Source organism: Heloderma suspectum, chromosome 1 (assembly GCF_057233095.1).
Source record: "Heloderma suspectum isolate Gila_16-S chromosome 1, 16-S_ref, whole genome shotgun sequence".
Taxonomy (NCBI): domain Eukaryota; kingdom Metazoa; phylum Chordata; class Lepidosauria; order Squamata; family Helodermatidae; genus Heloderma; species Heloderma suspectum.
In genome coordinates, this window is record NC_139458.1 from 23,076,300 (window position 1) to 23,098,261 (window position 21,962).

The 21,962-nt window shown below is 42.8% G+C and overlaps 1 protein-coding gene across 6 annotated transcripts in view; it reads right to left on the reverse strand.

Annotated features, from left to right (window-relative positions):
- The window catches only part of TRAF3 (TNF receptor associated factor 3), a 123,466-nt gene that overhangs the window by 99,131 nt on the left and 2,373 nt on the right, over positions 1-21,962 (reverse strand). The window lies entirely within an intron of this gene.

Here is a 21,962-nt window from a genome sequence, read left to right on the forward strand (position 1 = left end):
ACATCTCTCAACATCATGGTGTTGCGTGTTTCCATATCCATTGCCATCAGCAGCCGTGATGGGGTGCGTGACCAACCACAAAATGGGATAACATCAGGACACCAGTAAGCTGACTTAGATATTCTGGAGGACAAAACTGAATTCATACTCGCTGTTTTCAATAGAAGCCACACGTCTAATGCAACCCCTAAGTCTGGCCTCAAGAACATTTTCAAGGCTAACAATCACCCCCCTAGAGTGCCAGAATCATAGAATTTGAGGGGGGGGGGTGTCTTGCAAATCATCCAGGCTAAATCTCTGCTCAATGCAAAAAATCTATCTAGAGCATCCAGTTAGAGCAGTCCCAACAGAGAGCTGTCCAGTCCCTGTTTGAAGACCTCCAGCCAAGGAGAACCCACCATCTCCCTAGGTAATTGGTTCTATTTTCAAACTGCTTTTAGTGTTAAGAAGTTTCTCCTAATGTTCAACCAAGATCTACCCTCCTATAATTTAAGCCCATTAGATTTACACCTGCCCTCTGCGGCAGCAGAGATCAAGTCTTTGTCCTCTTCTATGTAACAGTCCTTCAGGTATTCAAGGAATACCTGAAAGTGTATTCAAAGTGTTCCCCCTCAGTCTTCTCTTCCTCAGGCTAAACATACCCCATTCTTTCAAGCTTCCCTCATTGGACTTGTTTTCCATGCTCTTGAGCATGTTTGTTGTCACTCTCTGAATCCTGATCTAATTTGTCTATATCTTTTTTCAAGTGCAGTGCCCAGAACTGCACACCGCACATGTCAGACTACAACAGAATAAAATGGAACTATTCCTTCTCATGACTTGGAAATCATGGTTCTGTTCATGCAGTCTAAAATCACATTAGCCTTCTTTGCAGCCATATTACACTCCTGACTCATGTTCAACTTGTGATCAACTACAATCCCAAGATCCTCTTCACATGTACATTTGCCAAACCAGGTATCCCACCAACCTTCATCTGGACATTTCATTTTCATTTTATTTTATTACCTAAATGCAGAACTGAGCGCTTGCCTCTGTTGAATTTCATTTTGTTATTTTCAGATCAGTTTCCCATTTGATAAAGGTCGTTTTGAATTTTATTCCCCTCTTCAGAAGCATTAGGTATCTTTTCCAGTTTTATGCCATAAGCATTAGTATCATGGAGTACACAGAAGGAGCCTCCCTGAAGATTGTTGAAATAATACTACAATCGGGCGTACCCTGGAAATGGTGAATTGCACTGACTAAGCCTTCTAACACCAGACAGCTGGCCACGAAATAAATAAATAAATTAGTATCATTATTTAAGTCCACACTTAACCAATTTTCTAACCAAAACATCATGGAGGACTCTGTCAAATGCTCTGCTGAAATCAAGTTAGATATATCTCACAGCACCATATTAAAGAAATAAAGTTAGTATGGCAGGATTTATTCTTGACAAATCCATGCTGGCTTCTACTAATCACTGCAGTTGTCAAGAGGTTTACGCTGACTCCATCGTCTGTTCTAGAATCTTCCCTGGTACTGAAGTCAGACTGACCAATCTCTAGTTTCCCGGATCCTCCTCTTCACCTGTTTTAAAGACTGGGTCATTTCCTGACTCCAGTCCTGTGCACCTCACTTGTTCTCCAGGACTTCTCCATGACGACTCCTACAAGCCATGTGCTTTGTTTCTTTTATTTTAGGTCAGGATCCCATTTGCGCTCCCTGCAATCACCCTTCTGAAATCCACATTATCCATCTATGCCCAGATACCAGTTAGGTGTAAAGTATATCACTACTATCAATCCTAAAGGAAATCAACCCTGACTACTCATTGGAAGCTGAAGCTCAAATATTTTGGCCACCTAATGCGAAGAGAAAACTCACTGGAAAAGACCCTGATGCTGGGAAAGATTGAAGGCAAAAGGAGAAGGGGACAGCAGAGGATAAGATGGCTAGATAGCATCACCGATGCAATGAATATGAACTTGAACACACTCCGGGAGAGAGCGGAGGACAGGAAGGCCTGGCGTGCTATGGTCCATGAGGTCACGAAGAGTCAGACATGACTCAACGACTGAACAACAACATCACTACTAGCACAGCAAATCTAGATGGCCCATTGTTTGTAATGACATTGGTACCACCTTGCAGGCAAAGCTGAGAAGAGAATCAGTGTTGTCCAGGAATCTCCATGACCAACCTTCGTAAGATATACACTTAATACCTTCCCTTGTTCCTCCACACCCTCACTGCCCCAGCCCCAACCTTTGCTTAATGGATGCTGTTCAAATGTCTCTTCATCCATGGTTCAGGAAACTGATCCAAGGTATTACCTAAATAAGAGGCTTATTCATGGTGCTTTTCCAAATATTCCAAGCCATATTCTTTACTGGAGCCAACGGTACATTTTTTGTGCGCTTCAAGCAACAGACCTGCATGACCCCCATATACACACTCAACAGGCTGAGGCAGGCCGAGAGGACCACTGAGGAAGACAGGACATCCTGAGGCAGATGCCAATTTCCTTCCCCACCCCCATGTTCCAGGAGGGCTATGTCAGGATAGGAGGAGATTCACAGGGCTTGAACCACCAGGCAACTACTAGCCTGCCAAATGAGGCCTTGGGTCTCACTTCTGCAATTTCTAACAGAGGCCTAAATCCCATCTTTCCCACCCAGAAGGAATGGGATGCCTATTCCTTCTGGGTGCTCACACAAGGGAGATGGATCTGTGGGACAGCTGAGGGCAAGCAGGAAGTAGCAAAGAGGTTCAGTCCTCTGCCATGAGGCCACCATGAAGCCCAGGCCAGCCGCAGCTCATTCTTCATCCAAGTCCAAAACAGATGTGCTCAGGCCCAGTTCCTCCACCCATCCCTGTGCTCCACTGTAACTGGCTTTTTCCTTCATCCTCTTCTCTGCAATTATTAAAAAGTTCAGATGGCGATTTTGTGGGCTACAGTCAGCAATAGCACCCCTGATGTACCTGGGCCTTATCAGATATTTTGCTTCGCCAACCACTGATGCCAGATCTGTTCCCAGTCATACTTCTAAACGATTAGAAATAGAACTGGCCCTGGAATTCCTCCCCCTCCTAAAAAAAACCCAGAGGGGTAGCCATGTTAGCCTGTTGCAGCAAAATGACAAAGCGTTCTGTGACACCTTGAAGACTAGCCCATTTATTATGATGTGTTCTTCTTGGTTCCAATTGAAACAAGGTGTTTTTTTTGAGGTTTGAATTTATTTACCAAGCATTTTTTTTTGGCTAAGCCCAATGGTGAAAATGTAGGTTTTAGGAACACAATACCAAATTGTCATCTGGGAGCACTAGCAAAAGAAGCAATCAAGCCACTTAATCGAAGTCACACTATGTAACCGTTTAAGAAGCCAATTGGTCATTGATCCTGTTCAATTCAAGGGCTTTAAGTACCATATCCTTTCCTCTTTTTTTTTAAGACTTTGGTGGCACCTGTTGACTATAAAAGCACCATCTTTCTAGACTACAACGAACAGTCTGTTTTTAAAAGTCGGTTCAAAGTTCTTGGGACAGTAGCCACGCTACTGCTGTTAAAAACAACAGCCAACACATAACCTTGAAAAGCAAGGCCCATGTCATACAAACAGAAATATCTTGTGCAATCAACACTAGCTATAATGTAAAGCCATCATGACTAATAGCCACTGATAGATTCCATGAATCTAGTGCCCTTTTACAGTTGCTAGGAAAATAGATAGGAAAAGATGCTCTCCTAATACTAGAACTCTGAGTCACCTAATTGATCAATGGCAAGTTCAAAACAGGAAAAAGGAAGTATTTACCATTGTTAAATTAAGTAACTTACAACCACAAGGCATAATGACAGCTACTAGCTTTTCTGACTTTTACAGAAAAAATATGTGCAGTTTATCAATGCTGTTAGCCACATAGAGCCTTCCAATCTGGAGGAAGTATACATTTGTATACCAGTTGTGCATGTCGGCATGTAGAGGACTATTACTGTAAAGGGGTACCCATGGGCTTCTTGGAAGGATCTGGTGGGCTATTCTTGGCAGCAGGGTGCTGGATTAGATGGGCCCTCCTGTCTGATCCAGCAGAGTTCATCTTATGTCCTTATTAGAGCTGGCCTGTCATTTTTTCAGACTGAAATGAATAGAAAAAGCACCACTTTTTCCCATTGCCCTAACAAGCGCTGGTTATGTCACATATGTGTTGGTTTATGTCAACATATCCTTAGTGCTAGTGCAGGGGCACAGTTGGATACTACCCTAAGAAACTTGCTCCTCCAGAAGGCTCACCTTCCTCCTCCTTTATTCACTGTTAGGCACCGGCTGAAAACAATTTTGTTTCAGAGGACATTTGGGATTCAATTGTTCTGGTTTTAGCTGCTGGTATTCCTTTTTTGGCTTTTCACTGGAATCTATTTTGTTGGTTTCCTATTTCAGTTGAATTTTTAATGAAGGGTGCAATCCTATCTATTACACCCTTGATGATCGGAAACCCCCGAGCTCGGAGGCTTCCAATCATCCAATGCAGGGTGAGAAGAGTGGTGGAGGTAATCTCCACCTTCCTGCCCTCCTGCCCTGCATATTTCACTCGATGCGCTTTTTAGCTCATCTAAAACATCACTTCAGAGGGGGAGGGAAGGAGGCTGGCAGAGGCCTCTCTGGTCTCCTCCCCCCCTGCCCACTGGAACGTCTCCTTTTCCCCTTCTCCGAAGTAGATTTTCCAGTTATTTCTGCACCGGCTACAAGCGGCCGGGGTGTGTGCCTCCAACTCCCTCGTCCAAGGTCGGAGTACTGTCTCCTACCTCGGGGAGGGGGATCCCCAGTATCCTATGGCCCCTCAGACAGTGTCTAGGGGCCACAGGATTGCTCCCTAAGCTGCTTTGAAGACCCAGTGGGTTTTTTTTATTATTAAGAATAGAAATCTTTAATGTTTGTCCTTATTATAGTTTGCTAAACTATCATGTTTTTCCAATCCAAATTCATTTCATTCATTTATCCCAATCTAAGTCTTACTTTATGCTATTAAGCTGATCAAAATTAAGTAAACAAATTTTAGTAAACAAAATTTCTACCAACACCACCAAAAACCTCCAAAATTTCTAAGAGAATGCAGGCTGACATCTCAACCACCAGCTGAGGACTCCTTCCTTCCTTCCCATTCACTTTCCAAACCTTTTCAGTGATGACCAGTGCCATAAAATTCTCATGGAAGACCATGATTCCTCCTACGGCTGCTCCAAGAAGCCCCCAAACAACATTTTGGACAACACAGTTTGGGACCAGGTTACATAAAGGACTGTTCTCACCAATATGGGCCTGCCCGAGGCTTGAGATCAGACACAGAGGCTCTGCTTGTGCAACTGCCATTAAGATTAGTTAAGTTGGTGGGCACAAGAGACAGACCCTTTTCAGTGGAGGCCCCATATTTAAATCTTGTTTGCTTTTAAGCTGCCTTTAAAGGCCTTTTTATTTCAATGATGAAACGATGAGTTGGACTTTTAATGTCACTTCTCTCTGCTTTTAGCGGTAATATGTTTTTTTACTGGTCTGATTATGCTAGTTAACATTATTCTGGTTTTAGTTAAAACATTTTTAAATATTGGTTTTAAGTGTTTTATGATATTAACCGTGAACCACCTTGAGAAACCTTTGAGTTCACTTGACTGAATGCTCCTCCATATACAAAAACATCTCCCCCACAAACATCTGTCAAAGAGAAGGTTTCTAGCATGGTCTTATCCCAACAGTTCCCATCTCCATGGGATGAAGATTTTATGTAAAACTTATGACAAATCTTTAAACTAGCGGGAGAAAAGCTCAATTCCACTCCAACATGCACCCAAGAGAGAAGCTGCCAAAACATAAAACAGCTTTTCAACCCCTTTGCCGAATACCAACAAAAGGGTTTCCATTCTGAGAAGGTAGTATGTGCGTGAAAAAGTAGTGACAGCAAAATTGTTGCATTGCTTAGACTTTAGCTTCTCAACAACCAGCTTCATCACTTTAAGCAGTACAGTAAAAACATCCTCGGATCTACTACACATTTGTAGACAAGGAAGATCACAACCTACTTGAAGATCTCTAGATTAAGGGTCTCCAACCTTTTTGGACCCATGTGCATATTTGGGAATTTGAGAAATTGCTGTGGGCACCACCACAAAATGCCTAATCAGTGGATCATCCCTTTGGTGTCTACCTATCGCGATGTTAGGCTGCATCTTATTCAGCTAAAAGTTTTGCTTCGTGTCTATTGGACACTGCAATGTCTCTTTAATAAGGGATTGTCTAATTCAGCTAATTGCTAGCAGTACAACACAGATAATGCTTCTTTGAAACTTATGTTTGGGCAACGTCCAGTAGTTGTTTCTTTTTGGGAGGACGTTATTATACTGATAAATTTTGTACTGAAACAGTCTTTCATATCCACTGATACACACTCTTTTAAATTATTTACCTGGTTCATAGAAATTAATTAATGGTCAGCATAAATGGATTCTCTGCGCTATTTTGATAGCTAAAAGATTGATATTACAACATTGAAAGGATAAACACTCACCTCCTGTAATGCAATGGATTGAGAACTTTACAATGTGTTCAATATTTGAACAGGTGGCATACAGACCCCACCTTCAAATGGATACTTATTTGGATACTTGGTTTGCTTTTGTTGAAGCCTATGTATAATTGCTAGAAAGCTGTATGCACTTCATACAAATCCATGTACATATGTTAAGGAATGGGGGGGAATAAAAAATTCAGGGTGCCCATGGGCACTGCGCTGGAGACCTCTTTGCAAGTGCCATTTGAGGTGCCCGCAGGTGCTGCATTGGGGACCTCCTGCTCTAGATGATTTGCAATATCCCTTTTCTCCTTTCGTATCATGTCCACTTGGGTGATTTGTAGCAGATCAACAAGGCTTTCAGATTCCCAGTTCTTTAACAATAGCAGTAACAAAAGGTTTTATTTTTCTAAGTTAGGCTTGGGGGAAAACCAGGAGTTTGTGGGACTGTGGCCTCAGTTCTGGTACTGACAAATTCCTGAACTACATATGGGTTCCAAAGCAACCTGTGCCTTAATTTGAAGTGTATGTCCATCCACCCTCTGTCCCTCCCTCCCAGAGGCACTATTTTGAACTTGGCTTCGGTTTTTGGACTTTCGGCTTCCAATAAAAACAATGCACATCCTCCAAGCTAGAAGTCTGACCACCAAGGCACTACACCAGGAGTACGCAACTTCATGTCCTCCAGATGTTTTGGACTGTAACTCCCATAACCCCTGACCATTGGCCATGCTAGCTGGGGCTGATGGGAGTTATAGTCCAAAATAACTGGATGAAACCAGGGTGCCTGCCCCTCTACTACACCAACTCTCTTCTATTACATGAATTTTACAAAGAATTAGTACTCGAATACGATTTCCCCCCCTGGTCCTTTCCTATTCCCCCTTCATATTATGTATACTAGATTGTAAGCCTGTGGGCAGGAATGATAGTGTTTTTTAAGCTTTGCATTGTGCCTGGAAAACTTTATGCACTATTTATAATCACCATCATTGCCAACATCAAGTGCTGGACTCACAAAAAGAAACCAAAGTTATTAATGTCCCTCTGTAATTATTCTTTTGACTAAAGGTTATTTTGGGAAAAGGTGAGAAAGGATAATGAGACTGTTACCAAAGACCCCAATGTTCTGCTAATTTTGACTGTCTCCGTTTCAAATTCTCCTATTTCTTCACTGTTGTTTCTAAGCCATCTTCAGTCTGTACACAAGCAAGGCAGAAGCACTGGGGTGGAGAGCATCCTGTCGGCAACCATGACCCAGAGTAGAAGACAGAGATGGTTTACTTGGGCCCACAATAGTGGGGAAGACGTTATGATACATACGATGGCAAGGAAGGAAAAGGCAAACTGCTATTTCTAGCTCAAATGTTCACATCTTGCCATTTCCTGCTTGTTTCACATCAGGGCAGGTTTCTAGTGAAATGACATAGGAACACAGGCAGCTGCCTTATACTGAGTCAGACCAGCACTGTTGGCACTGAATGGAAGCAGCTCTCCGGGATTTCAGGCAGGAGTTTTTCCTGCCTTACCTGGAGGAGCTGGGGATCAAACCTGGGGCCTTCTGCATGCAAAGCAGGGGCTCTACGACTGAGCCAGAGCCCCTCCATGTTCCAGGTGGCACATCGCAGGAGGCGAGGGCGGCAGCATGGGAATCAAAGACTTGATATATTAGCAAAAGTGAAGTGCATGAATGACTTACTGTTGTGAAATACAATATTTTAAAAGGCTATCTGCCCCGTTAACCCACTTACATAACCAAAAAAGCAACAATTTAATCCCAGTCGCAACTGCAGCAATATTCATGGCACTGGAGCTCCTTTCTAAATGAGGCCAAGTACTGTAGAAAACATTCTCTGAAATGGCAAAAGTAGACAAACAGGCATTATATGACATTTCCCTGTTTTTGCTCCTGGTCTCTATGTTATTGTTTCCCTTTTGCTGGTCAGAATAATTTCCTATGCTTTCTTCCTCCCTTTGCTCTTTCATTTCCCAGACAACTGTTCCCTTCTGGTTTCCCCTTTGTCTTCAGATTTGATTCACCTAATTCCCGTCTTGGTGTCCTAAACTGAACCACAGGCTCAGTTAAGCTATATTATTACTTACAGTCAGGGCCAGAAATATTGGAACAAGGATAACGGTTTTGGCAGTCGACCTCTGTATCCCACCACACTGAAGTTGAAAGGAAACACTCCCAGATGGGAGCGAAGTCAGGACGTTCAGCTGTAATTCAAGGGGTTTGACAAAAGTGGGGCACTAACCATTCAGGAATTACAGCCAGTGGCATACACACACACCCATCCTTGGTGGATCATAAGTAATGGAACAAATGGCCGACAAGCAGCTGCATGGCCAGGTGTGGCCTGTTTCCTGGGTACCCCATGACCAATCAAGCAGATAAAAGGCCTCGAGGTGGTTCTGAGTATTACATTTGCATTTGGTAGCTGTTCACTGGAACCCCCAACATGAGTTCCTTGTTGGAACTCCCAACAAGGAGGCCATCATTAGGCTGAGGAAACAACATAAACCCATCAGAGAGATAGCAAAAACATTGGGAGTGGCCAATACAACAGTTTGGAACATCCTGAAAAAGAAGGAATTAACTGGCAAGTCAGCAATAGCAAAAGGCCTGGAAGACAACTGAAGTGGATGACCGCAGAATGCTGCTCACGGTGAAGAGGAACCCTTTCACAACAACTAGCCAGGTCAAGAACGCTCTTGAGGAGGTAGGCATGTCATTGTCAACATCTACAGTCAAGAGACGGCTTTATGAATGTAAATACAGAGGCTTCACAACAAGGTGCAAACCACTGGTAACGCTCAAGAACAGACAGGCCAGATTAGCCTTTGCCAGCAAACACCTAAAAAAGCCTGCCCAGTTCTGCAATAAGATTCTTTGGACTGATGAAACCAAGATTAACTTGTACCAGAATGAAGGGAAGAGAAAAGTATGGAGAAGGAAAGGAACAGCTCATGATCCAAAGCATACCACATCATCTGTAAAACATGGTGGAGGCAATGTTATGGCTCCACCATGTTCAATTCCTACTTTGGCTCAGTTTTCTCCCAAAACAGGGTCTATGACCCCCCTGGCAAAGGCGAAGTACAGGCTGAAGGGGCAGGATTGCAGCTTGAGATCGATAGGCATATGGTCAAGGAACACCTCATTACTTCGAATGAGTTCAAATCTCCAGAGCCAGAGGAACTGCATCCTAGAGTAATAAAGGAACTGGCAGAAGAACTCTCAGAACCACTGTCTATTCTCTTTGAGAAATCATGGAGGACGGGGGAAGTGTCAGATGACTGCAGGAGGGCTAACGTTGTCCCTGTCTTCAAAAAGGGTAAAAAGGAGGAACCTGGGAACTACAGACCAGTCAGTCTGACATCAATCCCTGGGAAAATTCTGGAGCAGATCATAAAGCAATCCATCTGGAAGCACCTTGACAACAATGCCGTGATTACTCGAAGCCAACATGGATTTGTCAAAAACAAGTCCTGCCAGACAAATCTGATCTCATTTTTTGATCAAGTAACCTCCCTTGTAGACCGTGGGAATGCTGTAGACATCATATACCTCGACTTCAGCAAAGCTTTCGACAAAGTGCCCCATGATATCCTGATGAGCAAACTAGCTCAAAGTGGGCTAGATGAAACAACGATCCGGTGGATCCACAGTTGGCTACAGAATCGGACTCAAAGAGTGCTTATCAATGGGACCTTCTCAAACTGGGGAGAGGTAACGAATGGGGTATCGCAGGGCTCAGTCCTGGGCCCAGTACTCTTCAACATTTTTATGAATGACTTGGAGGAGGAGGTGCAGGGAATGCTGATCAAATTTGCAGACGACACAAAATTGGGAGGGATAGCGAATACTTTGGAAGACAGAAACAAAATTCAACGTGATCTGGATAGACTGGAGTGCTGGGCAGAAAACAACAGCATGGCATTTAATAGGGACAAATGCCAAGTTCTGCACCTAGGAAAAAGAAACCAAATGCACAGTTACAAGATGGGGGATACGTGGCTCAACCACACTACAAGCGAGAAGGATCTTGGAATTGTTGTCGATCACAAGCTGAATATGAGCCAACAATGTGATGTGGCTGCAAAAAAGGCAAATGCTCTTTTGGGCTGCATTCATAGAAGCATCGCTTCCAAATCCCGGGAAGTACTAGTTCCCCTCTACTCAGCACTGGTTAGGCCTCATCTGGAGTACTGTGTCCAGTTCTGGGCACCACACTTGAAGAAGGATGCAGACAAACTGGAGAGGGTTCAGAGGAGGGCAACAAAGATGATCAGGGGACTGGAAACAAAGCCCTATGAAGAGAGACTGAAAGAACTGGGCATGTTTAGCCTTGAGAAGAGAAGACTGAGGGGAGATATGAGAGCACTCTTCAAGTACTTGAAAGGTTGTCACAGAGAAGAAGACCAGGATCTCTTCTTGATCATCCAGAGTGCAGGACATGGAATAATGGGCTCAAGTTACAGGAAGCCAGATTCTGGCTGAACATCAGGAAAAACTTCCTGACTGTCAGAGCAATACGACAACGGAACCAATTACCTGGGGAGGTGGTGGGCTCTCCCACACTGGAGGCGTTCAAGACGAGGCTGGACAGCCATTTGTCAGAGATGCTCTGACTTGGATTCCTGCATTGAGCAGGGGGTTGGGCTCGATGGCCTTGTAGGCCCCTTCCAACCCTACTATTCTATGATTCTATGGCATGGGCATGTATGGCTACCAATGGAACCGGGTCACTGGTGTTTATTGATGACCTGACTGCTGATAAAAGCAGCAGGATGAATTCCGAAGGGCATAGGGCTATACTTTCTGCTCAGATTCAGCCAAATGCTGCCAAACTGATAGGACGTCGTTTCATATTGCAGATGGATAATGACCCAAAACGTACAGCAAAAGCTACCCAAGAGTTTCTGAAGGCAAAGAAGTGGGATGTTCTTCAATGGCCAAGTCAGTCACCTGCTCTCCACCCAACAGATCATGCTTTTCACTTACTGAAGATAAGACTGAAGGAAGAAAGACCCACAAACAAGCAGCAGCCGAAGGCAGCTGCAGTAAAGGCCTGGCAAAGCATCTCGAGGGAGGAAACTCAGCATTTGGTCATGTCCATGGCTTCCGCACTTCAGGCAGTCATTGACTGCAAAGGATTTTCATCCAGGTATTAAAGGCGATCCTTAAGTTTGAAATGATGTTGGTTTGTTCCATTACTTATGAGCCACCAACGATGGGTGTGTGTGTATGCCACTGGCTGTCCTTCCTGAATGGGTAGTGCCCCACTTTTGTCAAACCCCTTGAATTACAGCTGAAAGTCCTGACTTCACTCCCATCTGGGTGTGTTTCCTTTCAACTTCAATGTGGTGGTGTACAGAGGCCAACTGCCAAAACAGTTATCCTTGTTCCAATATTTCTCGCCCTGACTGTATATACCACTTAATATAATAAGATTGCCAAGTGGTTTACATACAACATTAATATCACAGCTTAAAATACTTTTATTTAAAATCTGTCTAGCTATAACAAAAGCGATAAAGAAAATAATAAAATGGAGCAGCATAATTATTAATTATGATTAATTACAAGCCAGGGAAACCCTCTTTAAACAGGTACATTAACAGGCAGCTTTTAAAATGTACACATTTCCTGTCTCACGAACCACACAGGGGAGAGTGTTCCAGAGGGTGGGTTCACTACTGAGAAGGCCTGCTTCCAAGACGGAATGACCATCAATGCCTCCTCTGAAGATCTTAAAGGTTGACTGGATACATACAGAGACAGGCAGTCTGCTAGGTATTCTGGTTCCAAATTGTTTAGGGCTTTGTATGTCAACAACATCACTTCAAAAATGGCTCAGTAGTGAATAGGCATAAGTACCTTTTATTTTATTGTATTTATTTATTATTTTATTATTCATTTTTATTATTACATTTCTATCCCCCCTTTCTCCTGCCCCCTTTACAAGGAACCCAAGGCAGTTCACACGATCCTCCTCCTCTCCATTTTATCCTGACAACAACCCTGTGAGGCAGGTTAGGCTTAGAGGCAATGACTGGCCCAAAGTCACCCAGTGAGCTTCATGGTTGAGTGGGGACTAGAATCTGAAGCTTTCAAATCCCTGTCCAACACTTTAACCACTACACCAAACAGATTCTATCATTATTTATTAGATAATCTACAGATAAAAGGATATTATCAACTCTTAAAGAGGTATCCATTCAAAGATACAGATATCTTAATGTCTCTTGAATTTTATGGTAGAAGAGGCACTTTAAAACACACATTAAACTCCGAAGCTAGAAAATGTCAGCTATTGCTCCACAAAGGATGTATTACAACACAACGGAAGCTGTCTCTTTAGCCTTTACTGTCTGCCAAACTCTTCCCTTCATCTAATGTCTATATCCTCTGAATATTTCTCTGCATTGGCTCCCTCTTCCCTACTGGATTACTTTTAAAGCTTCTCTTATTTGTTTTCAGTTTGTTCAGTTGTTACCATTTCTCTTTCTCGCATTATTATCTCTCATCCTTTTCATTTAGACACTAATCTTATGATAAAGATGCCTTGTTCCAACGTTCCCCAACCTGACGTCCTCCAAATGTTTTGGCTACAATTCCCATCCTTCTACCCCAACCTTTTATCCTGCTGGCTGAGGTTCATGGCAGTTGTAGTCCAAAACATCTGGAGGGCACCAGCTTAAGTACATCTAGTCCAGTGTTTTCACATCTTGACTGACAACAGGTTTCCAAGGTCTCAGGTAAAGGTCTTTCCAACTGTTGATGCCAAAAGTGAACCTGGAATCTTCTACATATAAAGCATGAGTACGATAATTGGGTGATAGCTGCTCCTTTGTTCTTGCCAAAACCGATCTTTCATATTCTCTCTTTTCAGCTACTTTTTTTTTTTTTTGGTAACTTGTCAGTTCCTGAACTCCTGGCATTCTCTTCCATCATCAATATCTTCTCACTTGAAGGAAGTACTGAAAACACTTTTGCCTTTCCTTTATGTCTGCTTCACAGCTTTTATTTCTCAACCAGCACTTAGCACATTACTCCCTTTCCAATGCCCTTCCGTGTGTTTTATCACATTAAGTTGTAAGCCTGTATGATCGGCCACATCATGTTAATGTTTGCAAGCTGCCTAGTATAGTAATAGCACAAGTATATACAAATACATAGGGTGGCAGGAGCTGCTGTGTTATGCACCACTTGCTGTTTTAAACTATCATCAAAGGTAGCCCCATATACAACATGATACATACTCAAGTCTTTTGAGATTAAAAAGGCATGAGCGATCACAGCCAGGACTCAGTCTAAAACTTCAGCTTTCTCATCAAATAGGAGTTGATGAGATGATGTCTCAACATCACTGGGATCTGAATGTCCAGGCATACCAATGAGTACAAAACAAACTCAAAGACAGATGTGACCAGGGAAGACTGAACTCCATCAGCAACACATACGTAGGAAAAAACTGAAACTAGTCCACTGGAACAAAATCAGACCATTCATATTCAGCATAACTTGAGGATCACTACTTTGAATGCGATTTCTGTTGGCAAAGCAGGCAGGCAGGCAATTATCTCATTTATGGGATTCACTGTACTGGACAGGATTAGCCACTATTTATCTATTGTATTTAAGGATCAACACAAGAGAACAGGAGCAACCAGCCATTCATCTCCTAGATCTTGTCCCAGACAACAATTGAGCAGACACATTTGATCTATGATTTTTCTCCCTGGTGCAGCAAGCATGTGTCCATACCTTTTTAAAACAAGGGTTCCTTGGGTAGGTCTAATCAAACTATGAGCACTCTTTACTGTAGATACAAAGGCTTCAGCTGGTCCAAAATGCTGCAGCCAGACTGTTGACTGGGACCAGTTTCAGGGAGCATATGACACCCTTGTTACAACAGCTTCAAAGGCTACTGATGTTTTCAGGCACAATTCAAAGTGTTCGTTATGACCTCTAAAGCCCTGTATAGCTTGGGACCAGGCTACATAAAAGACAGCATTCTCCCATACAAACCTACCCAGGTTTTAAGATTTTTGGGGAGGCCCTTTTCTCAGTACGACAGCCTTCAGAGGTACATTAGGTGGCAACATGAAAGAGGGTCTTCTCGGTGGCTTCTCCCATGGCTATGGAACTCCTTGTAACCTTTCCCACCAGCAAGCGAAGACATTCTTACTCAAGCAGACCTTTGGCATGTAAGCTGGTCGGCTCAGCTGGGTGCTATTATTCTGTTATTGTTGCATTTTAAAACTATATTTGTAATGTATTTGTTTTTATTGTTTTAACCAAGTTTATTGTAATTTTTAAAATAATTATGATGATTAGCTGCCATGAGCTCCATTTTCTTGGTGGAAAGGCAGAGTACAAATCAAATAAATAAATACATGTCAGATTATTTAATTTTTGTGTGTGTTATTCTTGCCGGCAATATAGTGCCTGGGTGTTGTTTTTTTTAAAGGATTCAAAGTTTACATATTGTAAGGATATGTCTTTCTGAGTATGTTGAAGGAAAGAATTCCTGTTTCCTTATATGCAGAACAACTTATATATATGTATATATTGTATAAAAAACAAAGTAATATTTTTAAAAGGTGTTAGAAGGACCATCTTTGATGCTTTCTTCATAACCATCATAACTGGGAATGTGGCGTAGTACAGTAACATACAACTTCAGAAATAGACAGGTTCAAGGTCTGCTGGTATTCTGGAAGATTCCTATTAATCAATCAAAACACATTAATTTCAAATGAGCACAGTCTGACTTCAGCTGTTTGCTTATTATAAGAAGGGGAGCCAAAATCACCATGGAAGGCATACTCGGTGCTTGGATTAAAAAAGCGAAGAAATGCCATCTTCAACTTTCTTTTTCATCAAATCTCATGTGTGGAAGGAGCTGATATTTCTATGCAGCCGGCACAAGAGGTCATTCAAGAGTCCCACGTTCCAGAGCTGAAGGACCTACCCAAAAGCAATTAGTCCTAAAGCCACTAATTGCTGCCAGCCCCACCAGTGAATCCAGAAGAACAGAGAAGTTTTAAAATGCAATTAAAGTTTTGACTAATTGCACAGGTTGAAGTTAGTGCAGAGGTAAAATGCTCAACCACGTTTCTTGGAAAAAGAGCAGAATACAAATGTAAACAAAGAAATAATTTGTGGACGGCATTAATAACTCCGGACAGCATTTTATTAAATGCAGCCAAGTTAAACTATGGCATTCGCTACCCCAAGACGTAGTGATGGTCAGCAATCTGGATTACTTTTAAAAAGGGGGTTAGACAAATTCCTGGAGAAGGCTATCAATGGCTGGTAGTCCTCATGGCTCTATGCTACCTCCAGGATCAGAGACAGTATGCCTAGGTACCCCAGTTGTTGGGGAACATGGGTGGGAGGGTGCTGTTGCACTCATGTCCTGCTTGTGGGTTTCCTGTGTGCAGCTGGTTAGCCACTGTGTGAACAGAATGCTGGACTAGATGGACCCTTTGTCTGATCCAGCATGGCTCTTCTTATATTCTTATTTACGTCCCTATTTGCTGTCTAGAGTTATCAGTGGCTTCCCAAGAAAGGAAATCAGTGTTCATTCAGTCTTGCTTAAGATACCTTCTCCCTCCACCTCAATCTAAAGTGTTGATTTGCCAGCCAGTTGCCACTTTGTCCATGGTATGTGGAATGAATGAGTGGTTACTTTGCCACAACAGGTAAACGTGGACATTAATCAGCTGACCATGACAGAATGCTAGTATCGCAGCTGTGGGACTCAGCAAAAACTGGAAGACTGTTGAAGCAGTTCTACTGAAGCCTCCAGGGGACAGAGATCATCATCTTCTCACGACCCTCCTGTGAAAGGGGGAGTGCTTAAGATTTTCATCCTCCTCCTCTCCTCTGCAGTTTAAACTGCACGAAAGAGCACTGGGGGAAATAGGTAAATAGTTACACACAACAAACTTTTCAGTAGTGGTGCCTAGGCTGTGAAAGTCCCTCACAACAGAGATCCATCGGGTTTTGTCACTCGTGGATTTTAGGCCACATGATATTGTAGGGCTTCGGGGAAGATGGACAGTAAGTTTTGTTCTTGCTCTCTTTTTATTATTCTCAAGGTTTCACTGTTATTCTATGCTGTAATTATATAATGCTGTTTTTAGCATAATTTTTCTTTTGATGTAACCCAGCTTGTAGATAATTGCTGGAAGGGAGGGATATATTAAAATAAATAAATGCCAAGATATGGACGGAAGGGCCATCAGTGTCCTGAAAGTACTGCACTCCAGTTCCCCCCTTTCTCTTACATGGATGACTCACCTAAAACCAAACAAACCCAACAAGTCTGATGATTGGCGGCCCAGGGGGCAGGATATGGTCGATTACTGAGTTCACCCTCCCCAGGTCACACAGGGTAGTAGCTTCTGGATCCAGCCTACACCATCACATTGAGACGTGCCAGCTATACTTTGCATCAGTTCTATCAAGTGACAAATCTTCAAGACCTTTCTTCAGTTTCAGATATGGTGGTGACAGTGAACTAATTGGCTATGATGCTACAAGCTATACTGCAATGGCCCTGCCCATACTGACACTTCTGAGCCAATACGAGAGCACTGGTCTTCGACCTGCGTGGGCTGCAGCCCACAACAGGAATATAGTCTGCCTAAAGGGGATTTGCACCAGCAACCATCTTTCTGGAGAGAAGGGAGAGAGAGAAAATAGTGACAAAATGAGCTAGCTAGATTAATCCAGTAAAATGGAAAATGTCATGAAAAATAATCCCATCATAGGTTGGAGCTAAGGGAGGATTCTGGGTCTGGAAAGGTTGAAGCCCATTGGCTTAGAGCACGACATGTTAGCTGGTCCCTGCATCAATGGATCACATGCATCTTTACTGGCTTCCTATAGGTTTCTAGGCACAATTCGGGGTGCAGATGTCATCCGTTTCAAAAAAACAAAACTATTTTCCACCCATCAATCGTCAGACAATCTCCTCCTCTACTACCCACCATGAGCTCCTAGAGTTGTGGCTCTTCAGCAGTTTTGGCCTAGAACTCCCCCCCCCCCTTTACCACTGGCTATGCTGGCTACAACTGATGGAAGATGTAGGGCAAAACATCTTTGTTATTCTTTATTCGGTCAGTTGCTTCCGACTCTTCGTGACTTCATGGACCAGCCCACGCCAGAGCTTCTTGTCGGCCGTCACCACCGCCAGCTCCCCCAAGGTCGAGCCCGTCACCTCCAGAATATCATCCATCCATCTTGCCCTTGGTCGGCCCCTCTTCCTTTGGCCTTCCATTTTCCCTAGCATCAGCATCTTCTCCAGGGTATCCTGTCTTCTCATGATGTGGCCAGAGTACTTCAGTTTTGCCTTTAATATCCTTCCCTCAAGTGAGCAGTCTGGCTTTATTTCCTGGAGTACGGACTGGTTTGATCTTCTTGCAGTCCAAGGCACTCTCAGAATTTTCCTCCAGCACCACAGTTCAGCAAAACATCTGGAGGGCCACAATTTGCCCACCCCTGTACTAGATTAATAGGGAAGAGGTACTTTAGACTGCAATCCCTATACCAAGTTCTAGGGGCACAAGCAAGCTATGGCATGCTCACAGTGGGAGTTCCAGAAGTGTGGAACACTCTTCCCTGAAGACTCTGCAAAATCTGAAATGTTTAAACAATACAGGACATTTTACTTGGGCTGGTTTTGATAGCTGGAGAAAGAGAGGTAAGAGAAAGGAACATTAGCAACTATTAGTTCGTTAATTTTGCTTTAGTACAAGCTTAATATGTTGTTACACATGTTGCTTTTAAGTTACTGTTTTCTCGTCCCAATTCTTTGGTATGCGGCAAGTTAAAAGGAACACACATGAGACTACCCACCCACAGTTTCAGCTTCCAAAAGGTTACACGGCAATCTAAAAATATACTTGCTAACCATGAACAAGGAGAGAGTTCTGTGTGTTAGGGTTTTTAAAAACTGGATCCACGAGAACAGTCTGTCAGGGTGGAAACTGAGCCGATAGAACCCCAGAGCAGTTCTGATTCTGAGGAGGATCAGCAATCCGTGGGAGAGGAGCCAGCTCATCCCTCACAGGCACAGCAGCTGGCAGAGATTCCTCCTGCCAGCATTCCTAAGATAGATAGTGATCCTAGCAGTGAGGAAGTGCGGGAGGGGGGCTTGCTAGACGCTCAATGCAGACGCAGGGAGCGACGAGCGATGGATAGCACGGAAAGGAGGCGTAGCACCCGTTTGGTGCGCGAGCAGCGGCCATCTCCCGTGGACCCAAGGGAAAGAGGGAGGATCTCTCCCTAGCCCCTAAGTTCAGGGTCTGCAAGTGATTCTCCTTCAAACGGGGATCAACTGCCTACTCGGAGCATAGGCTACTCTGCTGTTCATTGCTTAGTCGCTGGTGATTAGCATCTGAAAGAGTCATTAAGTTGTAAAAGGATTAAAGCCTTGAAAAGAATCCTTTCATCTGTGTCTTGAGTTGGCTATTGGAATGTACTGAAAGAGGCTGCTAGGGCGCTCCTGACACAGTCCAACAAAAGTTTCACTGTAACAAATATCTCTGCGTTCCATACGGCATTACACATTGAGACACGTTGTGTGTAATACTCCCCGCTGATGAGGGGGAGGGATGCTACAAACCCAAGGTGTGGCCCTATTGGGCCATATCATTCACATTTGCTATAGCAACATGTTGATATTTGTTTGCAGAATAACCCCGATATTTCAGTGCTTTACTATCAAATTCAAAGACATCTGGAATAAGTTTGCAGTAGGAAGATCCAACAGCAGTTCTTAGTGCCCCTAGGAAATTAGTGTTGAAGACAACAAGGACAACTCCAGAATTCCAGGTAACACTTTTGTCTTCTCATAAGATAAATTGTTAGCGAGAGTGGCAAGAGGCATAGGATAGTAAATACTGGCAGGAATATACATAGGGAAGCAATTTTTCTATAACGATGATTGCATGCATGTACATCCATGTTAAAAAAGACCTCAAAAACTGCCATATTTACCATGGGAGTAAATAAAATACAGTTATTCTAGGGGTGGGGGGAATTGTAACACACCCAGAGTTTTGGATATTCTCATGTTTTTCCTCAAACAGTTGTAGCGCTTCAGGGTGTTCATATGAGAAATCCTTAAAAGAAATCAAAACCAATAAAAAACGAAACCTAGAAGGACAAAACGAAAAGAACAAAACCTAAAAAAACAAAACCCAAAAGCCTGGATGTAAACATAGTTTGATTTCAGAAATCTACAATTCCCAACAGCTATTACTGCACAATGGTCTGGCTCCAACTAACTTCCCAGTGCCACCAGTAGAAGTTATGCATGACAGGGAAGTGAAATCACACTTCTGAGCCCACCAGATGTCCTCATGCGAACATAAAGTTTGCAAGGACGAACACATGTAAAGTTCTGGTTGACAGCACAAATCAGAACTGCATGCTTTGGATTTTACACACGTAGGCCCTATGCAAATATTGGGCCAGTTCACATGAACTGCCCCAATCACTGCAGCAAAGGAAAATCAGGACAGTCATTTCACTTTCCACTTGATGAGAAATTGACTGAACAAACCCTGTTGGATGAGAACGGGGAGATTGTTCTGCCCTATTCAAGACATTGGCTCATTTTAAGAAGAAAAGTTTATGTCAAAAATTTCCGAAGATACTTGCAAAGTCAGCTACTAACAAAGTGTCTTCTTTGTTGCTTAGGTAGACTTACACTGAATTTAGAAATAGCCGGAATCCAAATCTACAATAAAAAATGAAACCTAAAAGGAAAGGGACTTTGTAGCACATTATGCTACCTAATTTCAGTGGGCATATTCAAATGTTCACCCCATCGCCCCGTATATTTGACGTGCGGTTTCTTTCTATCTTGCCACATTTGTACGTACTGCAACATAAAAGTCATTTGAGGACACTTGTCTATAAACAGAGTTCAGTATTCCCGTGAACATGGAAGCCTTGTTCCCTGAACATTCCCTGATTTTTGGGATTTAATTGATGCTGTTCATCATCAATGACCAGGGAGAAATTCATGGAGGAAACTGCTATCAATGGCTACGACTCATGATGGCTATATGCTACCTCCAGCATCAGAGGCATCATGTTCTGGAATACTAATTTCTGGGAGCAATAGCAGGAGAGGGGTATTGCACCCAAGTCCCCTTTAAGGGCTTCCCAAAGGCACCTGGTTGGCCATGGTGGGAAACAAGATGCTGGACTGGATAGGCCTTTAGTCTAATCCAGTAGGGCTCTTCTTATGTTCTTAGGTGCACACACAACATGCAAATAAATGCCACAGAAGTTCTTGCTTTTAGCCCCATGATGTGCTTCATATCCATGCGAGATATGAATGGAAATTAAGCATAAAGTTGACTCTAACACTTCCTTTATAACATCCAGAATAGTCTACCTCTAGAATTTTATGCCAAACTGTCATAAAATATCTTCCTTACTATTAAGATTTCAGAAAAACTACGGCTTTCAGTATCTTTCAGCATCCTCTCTGCCTTGTGGTTTACTCCTTGCTTTTGCACTGAGCTGAGGATTATAACAAGGATTATACATGTTGGTCTCAGTGCCAAATAAAATGTTCAACCAAGGTGTATTTCAGCAATATTCCTTTGATGTACAGGTACCATATAGCATTAATACAACTTAACATTTAAAAGGACATGCAAAATCCTACATACAAAGATATCTTTAGCTGCCTAACCTCAAGTAAGATCACTGTTTCCATTATTAGCCAGGACTCTCAGGGGCTTCCCAACATGACCAAGAAACCACATATTCAGACATGAAAGTCATTTTGTCTTATACATGGAACATCTTTGCCATAAACTATACACACGTATATTTTACCCACAGATGTTTTAAACCAGAGTGTAACTTTGCAAAACTACCTTCTGTTATTTTAAACGGAAACGTATATGCCATTCCAAAACCATCCATGAGACCTCTGCAATTAAACAGGAAGGTTTAATAGAACAGAAGACCAAGGAGGTCTGCAGATGAAGATGTAACAATTCAGCTGCCATATACAGTAATGATTTTAAATGTGCATTTTTACTAAAGAGACAGTGTCCGAATCCATGTTGTAAGCCATTCATGCTACTGCATTCAACAGCATCTGCTAGAAAAGACTCCCCTTTCCTTTATGAGCATGTACTGGGAGTGCAATACTACTGGTGCAATCCTAACCTCGAAGACGACAATAGAATTTCAGTCACTGAGGTTGGTAACAGGCAGAATTGAGCTTAACAGTGCTAAAAGCTTCTCATAAAGGCAGTAACACATACCGTTTCTCTAAAAAACTCATTGACCAGAATGTACAAGATTCAGTCTTCACTACAGACCAGCAACTGTTTTCCCCTCCTCCTCCATCATCACCACC